This window comes from Coenobita brevimanus, chromosome 102 (assembly GCF_032717465.1).
Source record: "Coenobita brevimanus isolate Jiangsu-jjx chromosome 102, ASM3271746v2, whole genome shotgun sequence".
Classification (NCBI taxonomy): Eukaryota; Metazoa; Arthropoda; class Malacostraca; order Decapoda; family Coenobitidae; genus Coenobita; species Coenobita brevimanus.
The window spans coordinates 15,382,098-15,403,139 of record NC_137055.1 but is presented as its reverse complement, the minus strand read 5'-3'; the positions used below and the strand labels follow the sequence as shown (position 1 = coordinate 15,403,139).

The window sequence follows — 21,042 nt, the reverse complement described above, 5'->3', positions numbered from 1 at the left end:
GACTGAATCGAGAAGCTCCTGCAGTTCGAGCAGCAGATGTACAATCAGCTATTGGAAAAAGGAAAGACCATCTGTACTGTTTATCATGAGAAACTTCTGTGCTAAAATAGGGGAAAAAAGGTAGCAAGAGAGACTTCATTTGGGAATTATGATATAGACTCAAGAAATGAAATAGGTCAAGCTCCGGTAAAACTTGCAGAAACTTGATCACTGAAAATCATGAACACCTTCTTTGAGAAGAAAACGAGGGGAAATAATGGGCTTGGAATTTTCCAGGTGGGGTAAAGAATGGGACTGATTTCATACAAACTGACGTGATATTGTAAAAAAATTGTAACATTCATCAACAAGAAGAGGTGCCGAGGCACAGAAACCCGTCCCTGGCAATCACTTTAGTGTTGATATATAAACACAACAGGATATCTAGTCAAAAATGTCACATATCAAATTTGGAATAAGCTGGGTGAAAATTGAAGATTTAATAACCATTTGAAAAATTAGGCCCAACCCACCTGACATAGACCCCTGTACCGCTAAGTGGAGTGTGACCCTCCTGATGTAATGAGCCATGTTATAGGATGCACATTTCAAAGATGCACCTTTAGTTTTGGTTTCATGTCAAGATAATGAATTTGAAAGGAGTTATGGGGAAAATAAAAAAAAAAAACTGTTTTTACCCTTTCCTGTTTTTTTTTTTTTTTTTTTGGTCTTACAGCCTGGGCTGTGGACGAAGTTGGCCCAAAATTCAATTGAGTGGTCAGGTCATAGCTCATCGTCCCTGTACTTTTAGTCACAGTTGCACCAGTAGTTTTCGTGTAAAGTTGTTAACAGACAGACTGACATACAGACAGACAGATAAATGTAAACAAACAAATAAACAAACAGAAACCGAGTGAAGGCAATACCCGTCCCCGAGTCACTCCAGGGAGGGGTAATGATGGAAATGTTGGTAGCCATACCACAATGATTAAATATGAACTGAAAATTAATTTAAGAAAACAAAAGAATGGTCTCTTACAAAACGATGCGACCAGTCTTAACTAATTGGCGTAACAGGGAAACAAAATTTAGTATCACCATGCATAACAGGTATTCAGTCCTTAAAAATGAAGAAAGCCTCAACGTTGAACAAACAAATGAAAACTTCAAAATACTAGAGCAAGCAGCACTTGGAATAGAAGGGAAGACAGTAAAAAAAAGAACAGTAAACTCTCAAATTAAACAAAATTATCAATACACAAATGGGGAAACATGAAGGTAATATCTACCAGAGATAAAATAGAAGCAGTAGAATTAACAAAGACCATAATGAAGAAAATGCAAGATGATGTGCGAAAATTTACCATGTAGAAAATAAACGAAGCCTTTATCTCAGGAAGTAGCGCAAAGACAGCAAAGAGGAGGCTATAGATTCAGAAAAGTCAGTTGCATGCTTGAAAGAAACCAAATGGTGAAGTCACACACAATAGGGAAGAAATTATCAAAGTGGTGGAAGAATTCTGTGGTCAGTTATACAGCTCAGAGTATAGGCAGCACATTGATGGAAACTCAACATCTATAAAAATTCCAGATATAACTACAGAAGAAAAAAAAAAGTGCTTTGAAATGCATGAAAAGGGAGAGATCAGAAGACTATCACAGTAGATTCAAAGATGCAGGAAAAAACTATCAAAACACTTTGTGGAATATCTCAGAGAAGAAAAAGTCCCATGAGCCTGGAAAAATGCAGCAATACTGTGAATACATAGAAAAAGGAGACTTGACAGATCTTAAAAACTACTGACCAATTAGCCTGTTGTCAGTTATTTACAAATTATTTGCAAAGATCATCACCAATAGAATTTCAGATGTGCTAGACTCAAATCAGAATAGGTAACAAGCAGGCTTTTGAAGTGGATTCTCAACCACTGACGACGTATGTACAATAAATCACATATTTCTGAAGACATATGAGCACAGGAAACGTCTGTGTATGGCATTCATTGAGTATGAAAAGGTCCCTGACTCTGGAGAAACAACAGCAGCAGTGAGTACAATTCGTAGATGAGATGTAGACGAGATCTATTTGTCTATCGCCAGACTCCATAATCCCATAAGGGGTGATTGTTTGAGTTAGTTGTTTCACAAGAAGAGGCACTAACCTTGCACCAACTCATTTGTTGACACATAGGGTACAGAATATTGGCAGACATATGCAAAGATGAAATAGTGACCATTAACCCTTTCAGGTCTCCTGGCCACTATAGTGGCTTTCTCGGTAGGGGTCTCCTAGCCGCTTCCGTGGCAGCATATTTAGGCATGAATGAAAACTGTTGCGTGAGGCTGGTGAATGAAATAAGGATACAAACCGCTCCCCAGACTCCTCTGCTTCTACCAGGCATGCGTAGATCACAATATTTAGTTTACACAGTCTGGGAAGAGCTAATCAAGGAGGGGGGTTGGGTTGCACGTATTGGTTCTATTATACTGTTGATCTGGCAATATTTTTTACCATTTTGGTATCAGACAGTTCATTTAGCAAAAGAATATTGATTGCAATATACTTTTACTGCTCTGGCGGATACATAGCTCTCACCTCCCTTTCATATCCCCCTTCCTTCACCCCCCTACCTCCCACCAATCCTCCACCTCTCTACCTCCCACCCTTCCACCCTCCACTCTTCCTCCAATCCCCCACCTCCTACATCCTCCACCCTCCTGCCTCCCACCGATCCCCCACCCCTCTACCTCCCACCCTCCATCCTCCACTCTTCCTCCAATCCCCCACCCCCTGCCTCCTGCTTATGCACATACTGTAGCAACCATGTCACAGGCAAGCAAGAGATTTCTGCATTGTATGTCTCAATATTTATTCATTTCCCGAGTGTTAGAGTGTCTGATTGAGGGAAAATATATGCAGATTTAAGATTTTAGGTTTCTAAGGTTGTTTCCGTAGCTTTTTATATACGTACCATGCATTTATTTGTTACCAGGTGGACATACATGTGCAGCGAGTGTTGCCTTTTTCACTGACAAATGATTGTTTGTATCTCCTTACATTTTTCTGATTTATATTTCATGAGTTTCTCACATTTCCTGGTTATACTTATAACACCGTCAATTTTGAGAATAATAAGTATTTGATCACTGTCTCTACTGTTGCCTGTAAGTACACAGGATGATATAGTTAGCAGCAATGAAATAAACATATGTACATACAAAAGGCAAGCTTGTAGGCTTACCCTTATGTCCTCATCCCCACAGCCTTGGACAGTACTAAGCAAAATAAGACCAAAGTAACATAAATTAGTAGTAACTAGTAAGTAAGTGATAGTTTTATAAGGATCTTGTAACTGTTTAGTTTGTTGTTTGTAAAGAAAACATCTCAAGAATCATTCACACATCACGTGAGATATAATGTATAGTACAGTACATATATCAGTGCACTGTTTTTTTTATGGAAAAACATGGAAACAAACAATGCAATCATGTTGCCTACACACCAAGAAATCGCCTACCCACCGAGATGGCAGTACTCACCAAGCTACCACACACCACTTGCTACGCAACTTCCCATCGTTTTTGCAGCACTTGTATGGCGAATAGAGCTCTAATGTTTTATAGGCAGATGTGTATTACTTCATTGTGCATGAATATGATATTTTTTTCTTTATTTGCAAACCTTGACTTTTTTCCAAAAAATATGTCTGTCAAAAGTGACTTTGGGACCTATTTGAGACTTGAAAGGGTTAAGCTCCATACAGATACTGGAATAATCCCAGTATAAAGGTGTGTGACAGGGATATACTATCTTACCAAAATTGTTTACAGCATGTTTAACCCATCATGCCCGGGTGGCATGTATACATGATGACCTGGGGACATCCGGGTGGCATGTATACATGATCTAGTGTTTTGTAGTATTATTGTTACTGTATTATTATTATGATTATAGCACTGTATTATAATATTATATTATAGTTTTAGCTGAGAAATTATGGCTTAAATAATGGTGATTTTTAAGAAAAACACCTGCTGGTGGTTTGGGTAGTGAACACAACTCCTGGACATGATGGGTTAAAAGAAGCATTTAGAAAGCTTAACTGGCATAATAAAGGGATTGAAGTACGAGATGAATATCAGAGTAACCTCAGGTTTGCAGATGACATCATTTTTTTTTAGTGAGTCAGGTGGACAGCTGCAGCAGTTGACAGAACTCTTAAACAGAGAAAGTCTTTGTGTTGGACTCAAGATGAATAAGAAAAAGACAAATGTCTCATTCAATAACCAAGCTCAGATTGAGGAAATCAGAATCTAAGATGAAGATTTACAATTAGTTGATGAATTTGTATACGTAGGACAACTTCTACAGACTGAACCATCATTCAGACCTGAAATAAGAAGATGTAAAAAGTTGGGTTGGAGCATATTAGGTACACAAAGAACATATTAAAGGGCACTTTACCAACGTGTTTTAAAAGTTTTTAATCAATATGTTCACCCCGTAATAGCTTACTGCCCATAAACGTGGATAACTACAGAACCAATGGAAAAAAAGCTGAGAAGTGCTCAGATAGAGAATGAGAAATTGATGCTAGGATTCCCTTTAAGAGACTGGAAAGAATCAGTGGGATTAGGAAACTGACTGTAGTTATAGACATAATAAAAATAAATAGATAAAGAAGAAATAGCAGTGTGCAAGCCATATTTGCAGAAGAGATGACAAGAAATGGAAAAGGAAAGCAATAGACTGGGTAATAAATGGTTCATAAAGACCAAGAACAAGACCAGCAACTTGGTGGTGTGATGAAATTAACAGTTACATCAGGAGATACAGGATCCCAAACGAAAAACAAGAGCAGATGGTGAAGGGTGGAAATTCATTAGAGATCTATGGGTTCTAGAAAGGAGAGAAATAGCATGAGGCCAAGATACATGGGAGCATTTGGGAGGGACCTGTGTCCTGCAGTGGAATGTTACAACCTGATGATTTTATATATGTATATATATATATATATATATATATATATATATATATATATATATATATATATACAGTAAACCCTCAAAGATCTGGACTTCAAAGATCCATATTTTGCGAAGATCCGGACCATTTCTTGGCAAATTTTCAATTTAAAACATAGGCTAGAAGATACACAATTTATTAATTAAAATTCCCGAAAAAAATATTAGTACACATTATTATACTATCCTGTTAATTTTATATTGTATTAAATTTAATTTAAATTGTATAGGTTCTCCGGTATCCTTGTGTGAGGCACGCACATGTGAATGGGGGGGGGGAATGCGGCCTTGAGGGGACAATGAGCTGAGGCAGTTGACCGAGTGTGAGTCGCGGGAACACATTGACCAAGTGAAAGGTTTGTTCTGTTGGGGGGGCGCCAGGCATGCAATACTTTTGTCGAGCACTGTATATATATATATATATATATATATATATGTTTTTTATGGTCCTGACCGGGATTCAAACTCTAGACCTCTAGATAGAAGTCAGGCACTGACACCACTCCACCACGGCATGGTAAAAGCGAGCCACCTGATTTTTTTGACAAACCAGGTAAATCCATTATGGGAGAATATATTTCAATCACAACACATTAGGATTATTGCTCACCCCCCACACGGCTCGGCAAGTGACAGAGCAGTTTTATTCTATCCCAGACACAACGCAAGCATCTTTATATGCTGGAGAGACACACATTACACGCATGTGTACAAATGTTTTTTTTACACTCCTGCCCGGGAATCGAACCCCAGACCTCCAGATAGAAGTCATGCACTGATGACACTACCATGGCGTGATAAAAGCTGAGCCACCTGAATTTTTTGACAGACAAGGTAAATTCAGTATAGGAGGATATATTTCAATCACAACATTTGTACACACGCGTGTAATGTGTGTTTCTCCAATATATATATATATATATATATATATATATATACCATAAGTCAGGGTCTGTATGTGTGTGTGTGTGTGTGTCTGTGCGCTTGTTCACTTCTTTCACGACAACAGTAATAGATTTGGATCTGAATCATTTTGCATTAGATCAAGGTAAATCCGGGAATTGTCAGAAAAAAATGGCAATCACGTGTGATGCAACAGGGTGAAATTGTCGGGAACTGCGGCACGGGAAAATGTGTGTCTGTGCGTTTGTTTATTTCAATCAATCAATCAATCATTTCCTGTGGCACCCCATGGGATGCATAGGGTCTCGATGAACTCTCTCCACCAATATTTGTCTTTTGCCATCTCCTTCAGGTCCCACCAACACTCCTCTCCTGCTTCTCTTTTCATTGTCCTCAACCAGGTTTCCCTCGGCCTACCTCTACTTCTTCTTCCTCTAGCAGTCCACTCTGGCACATCCTGTATTAAACTGCCTTCTTTTCTGTATATGTGCCCCAGCCACTTCCACCAAGACAGTCTCACATATTCATTAACTGGTCCCACTCTCGTAATATCCCTTACTCTTTCATTTGTAACTCTGTCTTGCCACTTTACCCCCAAAATCCTTCTCAGTATTTTATTCTCAAATTCTAATACTTTCTGATCTGTTGCAATTGTACTGTACCATGACTCATGCCCTTAAATTAAAATTGGTCTAACCATGGACTTGTAAATTTTCACTTTAGTATGTACCGAAAGCATATTATGATGCCAAACAGATTTCGACATTCCAACAGCTCACCAAGCATGTCTAATCCTCTCCTCAATTTCATTGTTTAATGATCCATTAGATGATACCATCATTCCCAGATATTTAAAGTTTTCTACATTCTTCACCACATTATTTCCAATTATTTGGTTCTCCACTTTCATATTAATAATTTCAGTCTTTCCACAATTTATTACCAATCCCACTTTTCCTCCTTCCTCCGCCAGACAATCAAGCACCCTCTGCATCTCGTAAATACTTCCGCAAGGCAGTACAATATCATCAGCATAGTCCAAATCCATCAGCTTCTTATTTTCTTTCCAGTTAATTCCTGCACCTGTTCTCCTCACAACCTTTCTCAAAACATAATCCATAACCATAACAAACAGCAATGGCGAAAGAACTCCTCCTTGAATCACTCCTGACCTAACTTCAAATGGATCACTCAAAGAACCACCCACCATTACCTTACAAAAAGTACCTTCATGCAGGCTTTCAATAATATTTACAAATTTTTCTGGTATACCATAGAATCTCATAATTTTCAACATAGCTCCACGTGAAACACTATCAAACGCCTTTTCAAAATCCACAAAACACATACTAAGTGGCATTTTCATCTCATTAGGTTGTTGCATTAGATTCCTTACAATAAAAATCTGATCATTACAACCTCGACCCTTTCTAAATCCCTCTTGTTTTTCTCTTAAAATTTTATCAATTGCTGCCTCTATTCTGTTCAACAAGATTTTGGAAAAGACTTTTGCAACTACAGGTGTCAAAGTTATCCCCCTGTAATTGCCACACACACTTAAATTTCCCTTTTTGGGTATTTTTATAATCACTCCATTTTTCCAATCTTCTGGAATTCCACCATTATCCCAAGCCACATTAAAAAGTTTCAAAAGCGCATTCATCAACTCATCATTTTCCACCTTAAGCATTTCAAGAAATATTCCATCCTCTCTGGGGGCCTTAAAATTCTTTAACTCCTTTATAGGTTTTGCTTCCTCTTCCAAGGTTATAGCCCCTGTTTCTATCTGCAAATCTCTCTCGGCTGGCAAATTGTCCTCTTCAGCTGGGATTGGTCTATTTAAAACTAATTCAAAATGCTCTTTCCACCTTAGTTTTATATCCAAATCTTTAGTCATCAAATTACCATTTCTATCTCGCACATGTATTTCCTTCCTTCTCTTTTCAGTCCAAGTTAACTCCTTTATGACCTGATACGCTGCTCTCGTGCTCTGTCCGTCATTTTTACTTAATTTAATTTCTGTCTCTGTTGCCTTTTCACATATAGCCTCCTCTTATCACGTCTAACGAGTCTTTTTACTTCAGAATGTAAACTCCAGTACTTTGCTCTAACTACTTCAACTACCTGGCCATCAACATGTTGTTCTTCACTTCTTAACTTCGCCTCTTTTCTTTTGTTCATTTCACACGAACGGTAAAAGATATCAACCTAATTCTTTTCGCATTATGTCGAGCTAAGTCTTGGGAGTGGCAGAAAAATACCAAAATATTTTTTTGGCAATCGCGGGCAACGAGATGGCAAGAAATTATCGGAAAATGCTACATGAAAAAATGTCACTCTCTGCTTTTTTTTTTTTTTTCCTTTTTTCTCGAGAACGGTATAAGATAATGACCAGTTTCTTTTCCATTGGGTTGGGGGAAGTCCAAAGAATGTCAGAAAATACCTCCCCCAAGAACCTGACGATCGTGCATGACGTGATGGCACTAAATTTTTGGACTTCGTGTCACACGAAAATATGCTAATATCATTTTTTTTGGTTATTGGTTAGAATTAGTCATTGTAGGGTCTGTAACAGTATGAAACAAAGATAATGGTATTTGCAAACATTTTGTGATGGAATGTCTATTAGTTAGTCCGGCTAATTTTTGTGGGAAAGTATTATATATATATATATATATATATATATATATATATATATATATATATATATATATATATATATATATGGTAGATGGGGGGTGCCCATCATACATCCACTTAATGTACCAGTACTCTGTTTTTAGGGTAGCTCTGCATTGAGTGGCAAGCCAAATGATTTCCTGTAAACCAGGAAAGCATTTACTACACTGGGTGGTAACTTTATAACCAACCAACATGTGTCCCTTACGTGACAACATGTGGGTTGGTGGAGGGTTAGTCCCCGGAAAACAACTAACTAAAAAAATGAACAAGAAGTCTTGGACCTGGACTGACCAGAAGGTAATGACTAAGGACCAAACAAGGGACATGGTACGGATATCTACATGGATTGCAAGAGGTGCAAATGATGAAGTGAAAGAAAGAGAGATTATCCGGGTGCTTGAGGGTGTGTATTTGGATTAACTGAAAGTGAATGGGGAGGTGAGAGTCTGAAAAAATGGGGGTATGGATGGGGTATATGCGTAGGAGTAGGTGAAAATGAGATGGGAAAGAAGGAAAGTGTATTGTTGTGAGTAACAGATGAAAGGAGAGTATAAGAGAGTATGGATCAGTTGGCTCAAGGGTTGTGTGGGTAAAATAGAAAGTTGGAATACAAATGTGGGCGATTGTGTGCGTGTATGCTCCAACGCAAGATCGTGCAAGCAGAGTGAGAGAAGAGTTCTGGACAAATGTGGAAGTGCGCATGGAAAAGTTTGAAAGGAGTGAGAGACTGTTTTTGATTAAAAATATGAATGGAAAAGTAGGGAATGTGAAGGTGGATGGAGTAGTTGGTGAGTGCGGTGTGCCTGCAGAGATGGATGAGAATGGCAGTGCTTTAGTGGACATTTGTGCAGGGAGGGGGTTGGTGATAGCCAATACTCTCTTCAAGCACAAAATGATCCATGGGTTATGTGGAAGTTGATGAGAAGGGTGAGTGGTAAACTGAATGAACGGAAGGCAATGATTGATTATGTGTGTGAGGGTGAAAGGATGAGAAGGTGTGTAATGGATGCAGGCGTGTACTGTACAGAGGTTGGGTGAATGGACTTTCTGTAAATGAAATGGAGAAATAGAAGAAGGGAAGGACAGGAGGAAGTAGTTCATATAAGGAGAGTGGAAAGGTTACAAGATGATGGAAATAAGGCAGAATATAAGCAGGAAGTGGAGGAGCAATTGGGTAAATATGGACTGGAGCAGATGGGGGACGTGGAAGGTGTGTGCAAGATATTCACAGAAGAAATCTGTGCAGCATGTGAGATGGTGTGTGGGGTGAAGAGAAGATGCAAAGGGGTGCAGGGAACAGCATGGTGGAATGAAGAGGTGAGAGAAGCTGTGGCACAAAAGAAGAAAGCATATAGTGAGTGGATGAGAAACAAGGGCATGGAAGAGTTGAAAAACAGAGGAGAGAGTTATATGCAGAGAGGAGAAGAGACGTGAAAAGATTAGCAAGAGAGTAAGAAAAGAGTGGACGAGGAATTTGGAAGTTGAGTATAAAGTGGAGGAAATGTAAGAAGATGTTCTGGAAAGAGGTAAAGAGAGTTAGACAGGGGGCCAAACAATTTAGTTTGGGAGTGAAAGATAAAAATGGTGATTACTAGTGAAGATGGGAGAAAAGTGAGCGGTTGGAGAGAACACTTTAAGGAATTGTTCAACATAGAGAATGAAAATAATTCGAGTATAAGTGGCTGGGGAATGGCTGGGAGAAGGAGGGGTGAGAGAAGAGAGGAAGAAATCAGTAGGATGGAAGTTGTGGAAGCAATGAAGAAACTTAAAATGGCGAAAGCCCCAGGAACTGATGAAGTGTGTGGTGAAATGCTGAGGCATGGGGGAGAGATAGTAGTAGGATGGATGTGGAAGATGTGCAGATTGGCCTGGGAGGAAGGTAGAGTCCCGGAGGATTGGAAATCAGGTATAATTATTCCCCTGTCCCAAAGGAAAGGGGAAAAAGAAGTCTGTGGTAATCAAAGGGGTATTTGTCTTCTAAGTGTAATAAGAAAAGTATATGGTAGGATACTTATTGACAGAGTTAGGGAAATAACAGAGGAATTAGTTGGAGAAGAACAGGGAGGCTTTAGGAAGGGAAGAGGTGTAGATCAGATATTCATTCTTAGATCTTTGGTGGAAAAGTTTCTAGAGAAGGGAAAGAAGTTGTATGTGGCCTTCATGGATTTGGAAAAAGCATATGACAGCGTGGATAGACAAGGATTGTGGAGAGTATTAAAAATACATGGAGTAGATGGGAAGTTGTTGCAGGCCATGAAGAGTAAGTATGAGGATGCTAAGGCTGCAGTGCGTGTGGATAGTAAACTGAGTGAATTTTTCTATTTGATGGTTGGGTTGAAACAGGGATGTGTCATGTCTCCATGGTTGTTCTATCTGTTCATGGATGGGGTCATAAAAGAGATACTAGGTAGGGCAGTGGATGTTTGAACCGCCCTAGTGAGGGAGGGCAGTGTTTGGAAACTCCCTGTACTGTTGTTTGCAGATGATACAGTGTTGTTAGGTGAAGACGAAGGGGAGCTGCAAGGCTTGATGGATGAGTTTGGGAAAGTGTGTAAGAAAGGGAATCTAAAGGTGAATGTATGGAAGAGTAAAGTTACGATCTTCGAGAGAAGTGAAGTCAGTAAGTGTACAGTGAGAATGGATGAAGAGGAAATGGAGAATGTGGGTGTGTTTACAGTAAGTACTTGGGCAGTGTGATGAGTTAGGATGGAAGCTTAGAGGATGAAGTGCTTGAAAGGGTACAACAAGGAAGAGAGGTTGCTGGTTACTTGAAAGCAATGATAAAAAACAGGGAAATGATCATGGAAGTGAAAAAGTTACTACAAGATAGTATTGTGATACCAGCTCTAACATATGGAAGTGAAGCTTGGATCTTGTTGGAGGGACAGAAGTCAAGAGTGAGAGCAGTGGAAAGTATTAATTTGAGAGGAGCATGTGGAGTCACATGGAGAGACAGACTGATAAATGAGGAAATGAAGGAGCATTGTGGTGTGGATATGGATGTGATAGGAGGCATTAGGAGAAACACATTGAGGTGGTTTGGCCATGTGGAGGGGATGGAGAGTGAGAGACTGACGAGGAGAGTGTATGTGAGTGAGGTGGAGGGGGGGAGAGGGAGGGGGAGGCCAAAGATGAGATCGAGGGAAGGAGAGGTACGGTATATGAGAGAGGGGGTGTAAGCTGGGAGCAGGGCAATGAAATGGCGGGGGACAGGGCGACATGGAGGGAATTTGTTTGTGGCCACCCCTTGCAGGATTAAGGCATATGGCTATATATATATATATATATATATATATATATATATATATATATATGTGTGTGTGTGTGTGTGTGTGTGTGTGTTTGTGTGTGTGTGTGTGTGTATTAATATATTGAAACTGATTGCAACTTCTTCATTGTATATTTTCTTTACTCCTCAGGAGTGTCTTAGTCTCATCTGGTAGGTTGTGTATGATTTCGCCATAGTTTGTTCTGTCCATTTCATTTCTTGCTAGATCACTACTTCGGGTCCCTAAACCCTTCTTCAAGAGCCTTGGTAGATAGATGTTTCTTCCACTGTGACTGAGGTGAGAGTGCTTCGAGCATGTTGGTTGGTTGGTGTAGATTTGCCTCCCCATGTAGGGAGGACACGGGCAAACAAAAGCCCATCAGAGGAATGTTGCATGTCTGTCAAGAGCTATAGCTAGTGTGGGGGAGGGTATGAAGTGACCACACCAAAAGAACAGAAGTGGGTGCCAGCACAATGACCTCCGTTACAGACTCTGAATCATCTCCCCTCCTGAGATGAGGTTCGCCCAGACTATATCGAAGATAGGCAGTAGCGGGACAGTCAAGAATGTAATGCAATAATGGCTGGGCATTATAGCTGAGGCAGTATGGCAAGGCTCCGGTTCCCTTCCGGACAATTGGCCGTAGCGGCGAAGTTGCACAAGAAGGTACTTACGGTAAGTGTGCCAGGGAGAAATGCATTGAGTGTATAAGATGTTGTCATCGCATACCAGGTGGCAGAGCCAAAGCCCTCCCTCACGTGAGATTGATGATTGTCATATGGAAGGCCTCTGACAATGCTGGCCACCTTCCGCATGATGAGAGAGAGGCTGGGTCACAGGAGAAATGTGATATCTGGGAGAGTGCAGGCGTGGTGAGCTGAAATGTCAGCACTTTCATTGCATGCAATACCAATGTGCCTGGGGAGCCAGTGAAGAAAGGTTTCACTGCCCCGTCTAGTGATAGCAAAAGCCACAGCCATTATGGTGGTGAGCAGGTACATGTTGTCAGAAAAGTAGTGCATCCTGAGGCCGTGAAGAGGCAAAAGGTAGTCAGTATGAAATGACAACCATTGATGGAGATGGCGGTCAGCATGTCAAAGGGCACCAAGTATGGCAACTAGCTCAGTTTGGTAAGCAGAAGCACCAGAGGAGACATGCCATGACTCAACGTACTCACCACAAACATAAGCAGCACCTGTGGACCCATGAACATCTACAGACCTATCAGTGTAGTAGACAGCGGTGTCAGGAGAGTGGAGAGTTGCCACGCAACTGAGACCTTCTTGACGGAGAACAGCTGAAAGAGAGGACCTGTGTTTTGCCGTGAAAGGCTCAACACACTGGAACACAGGTGGAATCCAAACAGGGGTGGAGGCGTACTCAGGACAGGGCAAAACAGGGCCAGCTTGAATGGTAGCAGTGGCATCACGGTGGCACATGACATCAGTAGCAATGAGTATATCTAATCTTCCCCTGGGTGAAGATTTAGGGGTCGATCAACAGTACGCTGAAGGAGCACAGAGACATGGAGGTGGGGCTGGTGCTGGCAAAGCTGGGTAATGACAGCTCTCGTACATGTTCTGATGCGGTGCTCGAGGGAGGGAGAGCCATTTTCTGCATGAAGGTTAATGAGGCTCGTCCAGGGGGGTGTACCTAGTATAATGCGAAGAGCATTATTTCGTAGGACCTCAAGAGAGCAATTGAGAGTTTGAGAAAGCCCAGGAAGGCAGATAGCATTGTAATGTAATCAACTATGGAGGGGATGGCATGAGTGTAAAATGTTTTGAGAACACAGTACAATGCTCCCAGGCTGCAGCTAGAGAGGACTTTGAGAGCAGAGGTGCGTTTGGCAGCAGTTTGCTTAAGTATCAGACGTGCCAGTCAAACTTCAGGTCGCTATCAAACCATACACCTAGGTATTAGTAAGCATGGACAAAGGCAAGCTGAAGACCCCCAAGAAGGAGAGAGAGGAAAGTCAGGGTGATGGACTCCGAGGGACATACATTTGGTCTTCTCATAATTTATCTTAAGGCCAAGTTCACAGCACTTGTCAGGGGACAGGAAAGGGCAACTGTTGCTTGAGTGTAACAGTCCCTCTGCGAGAACACCAGTGCCAGGTCATCAGCATAAGAGGATGGTGACACCTTGGCTGTAGTTAATGTGCAGGAGACCTTCAGCAAGCACACTACCCTGTGGGGTGCCGTTTTTGTGTGGGTAAAGTGGAGAAAGCTGACCCTGAAAGTGGACATGAGCAGCACAGCCAAGAAAGAAGTCTCGCATCCACGAGAGGAGTCTACCCCCCCCCACTCCCTTCGTGGCAAAGGCTGCCGGTCCTGCAACAGAGTTGGCCAAGTCAGAAGCCATCTCAAGATCGAGAAACACAACCATCTAATGACCATTTCTCAGATCTCCAAGAAGGGAAGGGAGACATTGGGTAGCACTCCTGCCAAAGACATAAGCAAAGAGCCACAGGTGTAGCGGGCCCAACCTCCGAGTGAGTCGAGAGAGCACCAGCCTTTCCACCATTTTAGCCACGCAACTGAGGAGGGAGATCGGACGCATGCTGGCTGTGTCGTGAGGTTTTGGAATGGGGTGGATAATGGCCATCTTCCATGATCCCGGGAGGCGACTTTCCACTCACAATGGATTAAAAAGTTCAAGGATGTGAGTCTTCCTGCTTGGGCCAGCATGAGCAAGTAGTGAGTACACAAGACCATTAGAACCTGATGTTGGATCCTACCTGTGTCGTAGTGCCCGGTCGAGTTCTTCCACAGTAAAGAGGTGATTAGTGACGTCAGGATGAGAGCAGGCCGCATCAATCGCTTCCCTGCAGGGGCCTGCGAGATAAGCCTGCAAGTCGCCTACTGACTGAGAGAAGATAGAGGTAACAGTAGGCAGCAAATTAACCCCTTAACCGCGGGGCGTCACTTTCGTGATGCTTGGGAGCAAGGGATCATACCGCGGGGCATCGCTTTTGTGATTCTGCGTTATTTTGAATTCACCCGGGCTTCCAAGTGGGGGCTTGTATCATCTATCAGTACTGCCAATGTCCAACACTAGTCAGCACTCCTAATCTCATCTGTACTCCCATCCATTGTTGACAATTTAGCCATTTCTCCCCGTTCTTGACTCCCCTCCCTACCCCCCCTCCATTACACTATCCTCTCGCCTGCCCGGCTGTGCTACCTAAGTAAATCTTCCCTGGAATTTTTCACTGATTTCATCCATTGAAATAAGCCCTATGCCCTATTCTTATACCAAATAATATATACAAGAAAGAAATAAGGTAAGTGAGAGTGCCATACACCTGGAATTGGCTAATTATCACCTGACAACACCTCACGTGCACTCGTTCGCTAATTTTCGCTGTTTTTTTCCCCTTGAAATATGCCATATAATCTATTTTCGTAATAAATATACATATAAGGAGGGAAGGGAGAAGCCTAAGTGATATTTACATTCACCTGGAACTACCTAATTTATAATGTATTGTCTAGATTTCCTGCCAATCATTTCAGTGAAATACATAGCTGTTTCAAGAGCTACGTTGGTAGTACTGAATAACCCCTAAGTAGGCCTCAACCCGGGCCGGCCCTCCTTTATCAGTTCTCTCTCATCTTCCAAAGAGGAGGCACGGCTCATCCTCTTGCTGACTTCAGGGCCTTTTTTCACCCCCATGCAAAGGGCCCTGTGACCTTTACCCCCTACTAAACCTCGTGTGGAAAGAGGTAAAGGGCTGACAATTGATAAAAGAGTAACCACGATCTTTCTATTGAGTAAAACAGTGCAAGTGGAATTGTAAATAATGTGTAAATAATGTGTACACAGCAAGTTTTTTTTTTTTTTTATGCGAGGAAGAAGGAACCAAAGGCCATGAGCCCGCAGTAACAGTTCCCTCCAAGAGAAAAACAAAATACAATATAGAGCCAAATTCAAGATCCGATCATTTGAAAGTAATGAATGTAAATATACGTGAACAATGGAAAATAGTTTTATAAGTTACTGCAAGTGACAGTGCATAACACAGTGTAAATAAAATAGAAATGTAAATAACGTAAATAAAATAGAGAACGTAAATAGAAATGTAAATGAGTAGTATTTTAAGAATACGAGTATATACCCTAGGAGTAATGAAAGTGAAAGTTTCACTATAGCATGTCTGAATACTATGAGTTATGAGAGTGAAGATGAAAGTGACATTCACTCTCAATGCCAGTATACAGGACGAGAAAGTGAATGCTACGTATTTTACTGAAAGAAATTGAATCCCTACAGTGACAATAAACTAATACTACTGAAGGAAACTTATGGATAAAGACTGTAGATATATATAAGTGTTATATAGTAATAGAAATATAAAGTGTGAGGGGTTTTATGAATAATAAATGACAGAGTACCAAGAGCGAACTAGTGCCAGTGCGGCGGTCAGACGCGCTCATAATTTTCATTGCTTTCACAGTGGGTTTTTTTTTGGATTATGGATCCCAAACTACTTGATAATCATAGAGTAGTGTTTATAGTGTTAATATCTGGCTGTGGTAATCATATTATGGGTTGTCGGGAAGTGTAAAGTGGAGACTTCGTTACCCAACTTCAGAGGTCTCCACAAGTCCTACGGTAACTGACGAAGGCTCAACAAACATTCCAGGAGAAAGCTGAAGGTATGTGCCATAAGCATATATAATTTTAATATTCTAGGACTAACAACTGATTTTTGGCAAATATTTTTTGAGAGTCTGCCGGAGCCCGAATAACCACGCGGCACACGCAAAACATTGGTAAACATGCCCGCGGTGTAGGGGTTAAGAAGCCAGATGGTCTGCCTCACGGTTGGGGTCATGGTGAGATGGTGGTCAAGGAGGACAAGGACATGAGATGGATCTGAGTTTAGTCCACATCTCCTTTAGTGTAGAATGGGAGTGTCACCACTTTACCCATGCCTTGTCACAGATGTGGCATATCTCACCCATTACATGGTGCATGACTGCAGCCAGATATTTCCTGGTTTGTAAAGAAGGTCACTGGAAGAAGGTCTTGCATGCTGCACTGAGGTGATGGTCAAGCTCCTGGACCCTCGCATTGTAATACCAGTGATCTTTTGGAAAAATGCGGGCACTTCTTAAGAGAATGATGTCATGGGCAGTGCGTCACATGGTGTGTACAACATGCTCAGCATAGGTCATGAGGGTAGGCGGGAGAACTGCAGCAGCAAAGGCAATTTCAACAACCTGCACGTGCCCAGACCAGTTTATGTAATGCAATTTCCAGTGGGGTTGAGGCGGCAGGGAAGGAGGAAGGAGGGCCGTGGGAAGATCGGTTACAATGGCGAAGTGATCACTGGTGAGGAATGGGTGGAGTGACTATCTGGTGTCAGAGGCAAGAGGACCTCAAGGTGAGGTCAAGTCTCCTGCCACCAGTGTGTGTAGATTCAGTCAATGTATTTAACAAGGAAACCCTGTTACTTCCTTGAGAGCCAAAGCAACATGTCGATCTGCCTCATTCGACAGGAGGGACGGGGAGAGGATCAGATGCTTGATGTTGAAGTTCCCCCCCCAATGACAGTGGACTCAGTTGCAGCATGATGCAGTAACTGCCCAATATCCAGGGTCCTTCCATGGCACTTATAAATGTTATAAATGGTCAAGGAGGTCGAGGCTAAGTGCAGGATGATGCCTTGCATTTCCACACCCTCACCACAAGGGAAAGGAGGGTCACACTCAGTGCAGAGGATGTGATCCCTCACAAGGATGGTACACCCCTGCGTGGCACCACGGACCTTAGGGAAGAAATAGGTGGTGTAGCCTCGGAGTCGAAAAGTAGAGCTGTGTGGAAGGAGTGACTCCTGGAGGAGGAAGACGTGGATGTCCTCATGATTGGCCACCTCCTGGCTGAGGGGGAGCTTGGTCCATGCTCCTAAACAGTTCCACTGCAGGACTCGGAGGTGGTCAGTGTTGTCTGGGACTGTGGAGTGTGAGCAGTTTTTGGCTGGAAGTCTAGAGCCTCGCACTTGGCCTCCACCACAGCTGAGGCTGGGGTGGGCCCTGGTGAGATGGTGTCTGGGCCACGAGTGTGAGGCTGGGGAAGCAGGGCAGAATGCTTCTTGGTCCTGGCTAACAGGGTAGGAGGCAAGGTCTGAGGAGAGGGGGGAGAGGGGCGTGGCTGTGTCTTCACTCCCACAACTTTAACAAATATCTTGTCTACGATGTTCACCAGGAGCATGGAGTCGACACTCCTGCCAGTGGCCATCTCCAGAACCTGAGCCAGGCTCAGAGCTATCTCCTTGCCAATCATCTGCAGTTCCTTCATGGTGAACGTAATCACATGGGAGCCTGGGGTGGAGGGCAAAGATGGAGCAGTTTTGTTGGCCAACTGTGGAGCCGGGGCCATAGCAGGGTGGTGAATCTCCATAGGTGTGGCCTGATGAGCAGGAGAAGGTGGAAGGGGTAGAAACACACTTGTGTCTAGAGCTGGAGGAGGAGGCACTGTAGTACAGCGGGGCTGTCTCCAGACAGAGGTCCCAGGTGGTGCAGGCATCGTGCTGGCAGCCTGCTGTTGTTGCATCCAAGCTACCTGGCACTCCCGAACTTGCCGTACCTACGCTACTCTGGTGGAGTAGCTGGGGTGCCACACATGGTGTGGGCCAGAGCAGTTGGGGCAGTGGGAGGTGATTGCCTCCTTCACCATGAACTGTGACAGGCAGCACTCCAGCTCGTGTGGGCTGCTGCACATCCCGCAAACTACAGGCCGGCTGTAGGTGGCTCTGTGGTGCCCATACATCTGAAGCAACAGAGAGGTTTAGGTGTGTAGGGTTGAAGATAATAATTGCAGTGTTCCAGGTCTTGGGATGGCAGGAGAGGACCCCTGAGGGTGAGGAGGACCTGTCATGCTTCTTCCCTCATGTGCACTTTCTGGCAGTGGGTAGCCTCTTCCACCTGGGGGTGGCGCAATAGGAGGGTGACCAGCATCTGCAGGGGATACCCCATCAGGATCGCCTTGGTCGTCCTCTGTCCCGGTGTTAATTCTACAATCGTCCTTGGGCACCAAGACGGAGCTCCCGTCTCTTCCAATTACACTGGATGTTCGCAACTTCAGCAGCTGGCGCTCCAGAGGAGCTACAGTGCTGTAGATGGTCTTGTGCCCATCCTGGAGAAGCACACAAAAGGTTGGGTACAGTGAGCGGGGTGGAGAGGGTGCCGCCACAGTCACTGAGGGTTGAGCAGCAGGTAGAGATCTGTGAGGAGTTCCAGAGCATGGTACCTGAGTAGGACCATTTCCCTGCTTACAATGCCTTGATTTCTTTTTAGTGACAAGGATGAAGCCCTCGTCGTCAGTAGGAGCAGGAGCAGCAACAGATGAGATGAGTGGGGTGACAGAAGCATCAAGTTTTACAGCCATCCACTCGTGGATACGAGTGGATTTTGCAGGCCAAGATGTGGAAGCAGTGGCACAAGTATCAAGGTGAGAAGAAGGGCCAGGAACAGGAGACATGGAGGCGGCCAGAGAGGTGAAGGCATCGCCAGCAGTGGAGGAGCGGGAACTGGAGGTGGACGGGTGTCACTCTCTCTTCCCGCCCATGAAACAAGAGGGAGGAGCAGAAAGGAACTCAGACAGCACAGGTCAGGGGAGACAGAAGGCCCCTGATGGCTGAGGGATTCGAGATGTTGGCATGACTTAAAAGAAAAAAAAAAAATCCAGCTGGATGGTCCTACAATGACAGGAGCCTAACCTCCTCACCCTCTAAAGGGTATCACAGGAGACCCTGTCACTGCCCGATGAGGGCTTCCCTACCCTAGCAGAGCCTATCCTTGCCATCTTGTATAACCTGGCCTCTAAGGCCCCATTTCGTGGAAGTACCCTAACGGTACCCCTTCAGGATCCGGCGTCATACTACTGCAGGGACACTAAGTGGCAGGCTGGACTGACAAGCAGACACAGTCAGAAAGTCCATCAAAGGAAGGCAAATGCTGATCCAGCCGATATAAGGCCGCCAAGCCAGATGGTATGTGCACGGTGCAGGAGTGACTGAGAACTGAGGCTGAAATCTCGATTTGCAGTTGAGCAGAGTGGTGATTGGCCAGGCCAAGCAGTAGAGCAAGAGTCAGTGAGCAGGTGAGTTGGGCACTATTTAATCCGTGTCGTGGATTGGACAAATGTGTGTACTCGATTCTGATTGGTTGTTATATTTGGGGTGTGGCCCACTGTAAGCTTGGCCTGGGCTTGGAGATCTTCCGCTTGTACTGTATAATGAGTTTAGGGTTTAGTTCTTTCATATACAGTGCCTATAGTAAGGGGAAGCGTCGTACACTTTTATATGTAGTTACAATTTCTGTATTTTCTTCCAATATTTTCCTTGTAAGCGCAGTTCTACTTTCCTGTTTAAGGTGGTTTTTAGGTGCTCAAGCTGTAGGGTGGTAACTCAGGCATCAAGACAATTTCGTGGTCATCATGCGCACACAGGCAGAGGGGGGGGCTTTGCAGTTCCCTCATTGACAAGTAAACCTGTATACAACATTCGACCTCTGAAGTATGTCTCTCTCCTGGCGGGGGTTGTTTCTTAGTAGCAGGTGACTGGTCTCTTTACTCTTGTAGTGTATTACCAGGTTAAGTCTCTTTTCGGGGTTTAATGGCATCACATTTCGCTTCACTATATGTTATTCTTTCTTCTTCCCTGTAGGCTGTTGAGAAGGTGGCTTTGTAGTGAAGGTTGATGTCATCCTCCTTATGGTTTTTGTCTTTATTCTTGTTGTACCGGCTTTCGATGGTTTTCCTTGTTTATCGGTTGATGTCCTAATTAGTGAAGCCATTGTTGGTTAACTCTTGCGTAGAGCATTTAATTTCTTTGTGTACATGTTGCCAAGAGCTGCAGTGAGTGAGTGCTCGTTGGATGTAAGCACCTATGGTTGAGTCCATATCCCTCTGTGGGCAATCACTACCACCATGTAGGCAGCTGCCAGAGTTCGTTGCCTCCACATATAGACATTGGTGTTAATGGAGTATTCATCTTGCTTTATGAAAACATCGAGAAATGGCTTCGTTCCATCAACACCATTTTCTATGGTGAAAATAAGGCCGGAGATCTCTTGCAGGCGGATCCTAAGGTGTTCAGTGTACTCTTCGCTATTACTCGTGATGAAATTAACGTCGACATACCCGCAGTAGATGTCTAGTTTCTCTTGCTTGCTGA

General features: G+C 43.3%; 1 protein-coding gene across 2 annotated transcripts in view; it reads left to right on the top strand.

Moving 5' to 3' along the window:
* The window catches only part of LOC145415318 (monocarboxylate transporter 12-like), a 289,935-nt gene that overhangs the window by 254,346 nt on the left and 14,547 nt on the right, over positions 1-21,042 (top strand). The window lies entirely within an intron of this gene.